The sequence below is a fragment of the Mus caroli genome, chromosome 4 (assembly GCF_900094665.2).
Source record: "Mus caroli chromosome 4, CAROLI_EIJ_v1.1, whole genome shotgun sequence".
In the NCBI taxonomy this organism is placed as follows: Eukaryota; Metazoa; Chordata; class Mammalia; order Rodentia; family Muridae; genus Mus; species Mus caroli.
In genome coordinates this window covers 33975824-33981978 of record NC_034573.1, presented here as the reverse complement: position 1 = coordinate 33981978, position 6155 = coordinate 33975824, and positions in this window count along the sequence as shown.

The window sequence follows — 6155 nt, the reverse complement described above, 5'->3', positions numbered from 1 at the left end:
TTTTTTTTTTTTTTTTTTTCCAATCTGAAACCAAGGGGAGGGCAGCCCCTAAGACGCCTAGTTTACACAGCAATGTCCCACTCTTGTCACTAAACAGGCAAGAAGAGGCATTATTTCACTTCTATGGGTGAAAGAAAAGATACATTTTTTTTTTTGTCTGTACCATTTCTGGTTTGGAAATACTAAAAGGATTAAGTTTCTGACTTCCCTGCAGCTGCTCCCTGAAAGAAAAGAGAGCAGGCGGTTTGGGACTCCTGCTTAACTCGGCTGGCCAGCGAGGCAATGAGCAGCTTGTAGCAAACAGGCAAATACAATGGCTTGAACTTTTCATAGAAGGAGATCCTAGTTTTAGGGACATAAAGCCAATGCTTTCTCACTTAAAGCTCGCGCTCTCTTGGCTTCTAGGAGAGAACAGTAGATTTTTTTCCACCCTGAAGCATGTGTTGAGATATTGTAATAAATCCCAGCGGCGGGTTGCTACCCTCCCCCCACCCCCAATGGTATATGTTCCTAAATGAATGAATGACACCCATAGCCTTTATATTTTAATATGCCTTAAACAGCACAATAGCTGGACCACTGCCTAACCTCTATTGCTGATATAATCTACCTCCCGCTGATAATCCCAGGTTACTTCTTACTAAATTCTGCTTACCTTGGCTGACCTGGACCCAGTTGTGCCACCCTCTAGGCTGCACTCTCCTGGCTCCTGCACATGGTGGCTATGCCTCTCTGTCCTGCACTATTCTCAGGCATGGCATCTCTCTTCTCCTCCACACTCTCCCCACATGGTTGATCTCCTTTACTCCGCTCCCAGTCCCAAACCCGGGAAATTCTAAAAATCCTGCCTCTGTCTGCCCTCTCTAGCTTTTGGCTGTTGGCATCTTTATTTACCAATTAGAACCAACTGGTGGCAAGTTCCCAGAAGCAAGCGCACATGTTCTTGTTAGAATGCAAGCAGCTACACTGAGGAAGAAAGAGGTGTAGGATTAAGTTTAGGATGATACTAACGGGACTGCCCTGGAACACACTGCCTCTGAAACGTAGTTGTGTAGGTTAGGAAAATGAAAGGCATCCTATAGCACTGTTCTGGGGTTTCTCTCTTCTCTAAAAAAAGGTATCTTTTTTTCAGGATCACGGATCAACCAAACCCAGATGGGAACTCCATCTTCTTTACGATTAAATGAACCGCCTGAGCATCCTTGAGTCTCAAGATGGGAAGGACAGGGTGGATTATGAGGATGCATGCCAGACTTTGTATTCCTGACTGGTGTGTGGCCATAATGGAGTCAGTATCCTTGCTTTCTTTGTCGGTACCACTGAGCCATATATTCATTGACATTACACCACGAAAGATATTTGAGCCAAAGTAGAGATATGTGGAGTAGGAGAAAGAAATTTCAATATTATAGATTTCTTTTGTATTCTCCCCTTCTATGTAGCTCTGAGCAATATACTGCTAAAGGAAAAAATTATTTGTGGCACTTGTTGAAGATGATATAACAGACATTTTTGAAGGGGTTGTCTTGGCAATAGGCACAGGGAACACCTCAACAGGGTCTTGCAAAAGAGGCTGGTGACCAGATTGGTAGGGTAGTGGTCCAAGAATGGAGAATTCTAAAGCTGTTGTTGAAGGAGAGCCAGGCACATAACAGGTTAGTGCAATCAGGTCTCAGAGATTCTTACTAGAACTGCCTTCAACAAGGTCACCAGCTATATCAAGATGGGGCTGGAGAATGTTTGAATCAGAGAGTCTTGTTTCCTAACTCCTAGCTTCCTCTTTGTGAAGTCACAGAAGTTTATAATACAGGCTATACTAAAATGTATGGGAAGCAATGTATATTGCTTGCTTATTTCATGCATGCCATGACTTACATTGATTTTAAAGAATTACAGAGTTGGATAACCATTACAAAAATGAAAATTAAATCAAATCCATTAAAAGTCAGATTTCACTGTAGTTCAAAAAAGCAAGTGTCTAATCTTAAATACAACTGTTCAATTGTTCCTAATTTCTTTTCTTGAAAGGTTTTATGACATTTTATTAGTTGTGTGTGTGTGTGTGTTTGTGTGTGTGCATCCAAGTGCAAGAGTGCACATGCAGAAGACAGAATGGCATTTTGGCAAGCACCTTACCCTATTTTTATTGGTTTTTGTTTCTTGAAGGTTTCAGTTAATCTCATGGCTTTGATATAATTTATCCATATAGACACTTTTATTTCAAGTATATTACAAATTGATATCAACAACAGGTTTTGAATATGACTCAGCAATGATATCTGAACTGTAAAATTTATATCTTAACTGCAAAAAAATCAATAGGATTTAAAGCAATGGTTTTTCATTTTCTTATTTAATTATGTTTTTAGCAGAAAGAAATTTGAAACACAATGTTTTTAGCATTATACTCTAAAAGCCAATTTCAAAAATTCTCTTAAAATGATGTGGTTTGTTATGTTTTTCTTTTTATGTGTGTGTAGGAAAGACGGAGGTGTGTGTGTGTGTGTGTGTGTGTTTGTGTAGACATGGTGGTGCACAGGATCACTTGTCTGTATATGTGTGGGAAGGCTAGCAGTCAACACTTAGCCACTCAGCACTTTTCTGTACCACTCCTCATCTTTCACTGGAACTTAGCATCACTATTTTGGCCTTGTTGCCCAGGAGCACCCAGCACCAGCCTATCTCACAGTATTCAGTTTATAGATGCTTGCTGTCATGTCTGGATTTTACACGTGTGATCCTAATGTAGCCCCCTGAGCCATCTCCCCAGCCCTTTTTCTTTGACAGATACAGATCATGACTTAAATTTTCATTGTTCTTCCTGAATTGTCACACTGTCATGAGTTTGATAAAGATTAAAACCCTCTGTCCTTGGACAAGAAAAGCACTTTAATTGAGCCTCTTAAGAATAAAAAGTCTATTAAGTACCTTTAAATTCATGTAATGATAAGTTTAACAATATATGCTATAATTCCCTCACTCAGATTTAAAGAAATTGAAAATCTGAAAAAGGATGAATTTTAATAGGGAAGAGTTTCTTTGTGTGGTGAGAAAACGTTCTGTGAAGATTTAGATTTTAAGTGTATAGGGCTTTTGTTTCATTTTCCCTCTTACATTTTTTAAAATGTGAATATATTTCCAAGCTTTAAAAATACAGTTAAGTACTCAGACAAGATATCAGTGGAACTCGTAGCTAAAATAAAGACATGAAATTATTAGAAGCATGGCCTCCAAAACCAGGGTGCAAGGCAAGAAAGGAATAGGCCTGACTTACAAAACTGCATTTAACACTCGAGAAAGAAGCCAGAGGCTCTCTAGCATTGTCATAAAGGGCAATGGCAGCATGCCAGCCTTGTATGAGGAACAGAAGGGAGCCAATTCATATGAGAGGGAGCTAGAAAAGCTGAAACAAAGCCAGGTTAAGAAAACTAATAGGTCATTGCCTTCTTTGCACTGTTCTAACAAAATACTCAAGGCTGGGTAGTTTTTAAAGTAGAAGGGATTATTTAGCCTTTAATTCTAGCGGTTGGGGAACATGGTCCTGTTACCTACTACTAAGCTGTGGTAAAAGCCTCAGGCATCACACTAGTGTGAGCAGTGGGTGGAGTGGTCATATGGTAGGGAGACAGCAGCAGGAGGCAGGGAAAGGCAGGCTTGCTCTTTTATGACAACTTGCTCTTGTGGGGATGAATCTACTCCTTGATCTAACTCACTCTGCAAGTCTAGCTATTCATGCATTGATAGGTTCCATCTCTTAAAATTCTACTGCTTGAACTCCACACTCTGGGGTCTAACCTTCTGGCACATGATCTTTTGACAGGCAAATCACAGCAAGTTGTCCATGTATTTCAGTCTCCTGATCATAAAAGGAGGCAACACTCCTCACCCACCAAAACAGCTTCAATTTCAGGAGTTGGCACAACAGTGATTAATTGTCCCCCAAGAAGAGGTGGCCACAATTGACTGCAGAGCAGCTAGAAGCTGTGAGCTGAATAGAAGCATAGAAAAAACTTTATGACACAACTGTGACTATTTGGGATGCTGAGAAGGGATGGTTTTCTGATACAATGTGACAAAGTACCACAAATGCAATAACTTCTAATACCATCCATTTATCATTTGTAGTGATAGGTATGGCAAAGCCTTTAATGTCTGACTTTATGTGAAAGGTGATGGAAAGCCTTTGTGCCTGGCTTTGAATGAAATGTTTCAGTGAAGCCTTTGCTATGCTTGGGTCAATCAATAGAGGCTGAGAAATGGTAACGAGCCTGTTTGACTATTGAAGAAGTATTGTCTCTCTAGAATCTGTACATGGTGCTACATGAGCCCTTTCAGCTGGCAAATCTGGAGTTCTTACTTTTGATTATGGTTAGCCATGGTCAAAAGAGACTAAGGTTTGTGTGGGCTGTCTCTTCTCATAGGTAGCAAGGGCAAGATAACTTTGGTAGTTGGAACCTTTCCCAGCTCCAATTAACCTTGTATAATGTTTGAATAAAGTAACTGGAGTGAGGTAGCTGGGTGTCAGTCTTTTCCAAGAAGGCTGAACCCTTCTTCTCCTTTGGAAAATGAAGCCTTAGCATCTAGGTGAGCTTCACTCTCTTATTGCAGCACCTACGACCAACATCAGACAATCATCATCTCATCCTTGTTGCTGAGAAGTTCTAGCACAATTTATTAGGGCCTTTGGCCTGGGTCTCACCATATTTCCACCCAGATGCTGGCGGGTGACCCACAAGTTTGGGGGGGGAATTTCTATGGCCGTAGAACTCATAGGAGCATTCCTCCTCAAGGCTATTAAAATTGCTTGAACCACAGTGCATAGACTTAATTCTGAATGTAAGTGTTGCTATAAAATAAGACCTAAAACACAATACCATAGACATAAAGGTGGGACAACAAAGTAATATACCACTGTAGCTGTGGAAAGTTTATATGTAATAAGAATTACAGGAAGAATAAATACCAAAATCCAAGGTACAGTCATTTATGAAGGATGGGAGGGTAGGGTAGAATGGAGTGGACATACTCACTGGGGTTTCATTCAAGTTATGTATAAAAAATGATCTGCTTAAGGACAGCTAATGCCAAGAGAACATTTTTGAATAAAAATATAAGAAAACAAAACAATCTTTTAAAGTATAGCTGATATTTAAAGCTTAGCTTTTTCACAACAATGATCAAGGTGATTTGAAATTTAAAATAAAAACTGCAGCATCAGCCATTATGGGGACATTTTTAGGTTTAATGTCTTTGCACGGAACTTTTGTGTATTAAATTTTCCTTTCATGTACTGATCTTTGTAGATACAGTTATTAGCAGGGTAGGAATTCTTTCATGCAGATTCATGATGAAGTAAATCGACACAGTGAAGTGCAGACATCATCCTCTGCTTCGTGCCCTTGGTTTTTCCGCCCTCCTTCTCTCCCACATCCTGCCCACTACCGCAGTACCTACTCAGACATGTTGACTGAAGGTTTCTGATGAACCAGTTAACAGTCTTTCCAAGCGGTGAATTTCTTAGAATAAGATATCATGATGGGCTGTTCACATAGAGCAGTTGCAGCAATTAATGTAATCACTGCCGTGGGCACAGTACTTGCCTTGAATTTTCCGTGGCTCATCTGAGTCTGTGGCCTCGTTTTCATGATTGCATGGAAATATGGGTTTCCCTGGAGAAACTGTCTTTTCCAGGGCATTTCCACTTTTAACTTTTTTTCAGGCTTTGCTCTTTACTACAACACAGTAGTAAGTCCCGCTTTCCCTGTGGAAGTGGTACTGCAGAGTTAGGGGTTTTGTTCTTAAAGAAAAAGCTATAGCTACAGTGTAAAGACTCAGAAATTTATTTTAGTGTATTTAAGTCCCCTTTAAATCATTTCTGTTTAGTTTGTTGAGTTACTCTACACTTAGGTTGCTTTTCTGTGGTAGGCTTTATTTCACTGTTTTTCTGTGAGGTCTGTACATATGCTTTACAAGTCTAAAACCTAGCAGGTTTAATAGCTTTTACACTATATAACTTTCAAATTTGATGTGAAAAAATTTGGATACTTCAAACACACACACACACACACACACACACACACACACACTTAGCGTGCGCGCATGTGTGTTTACCTTTCCTGTTATCTATCTCAATATATATTACCTATATGTCTATT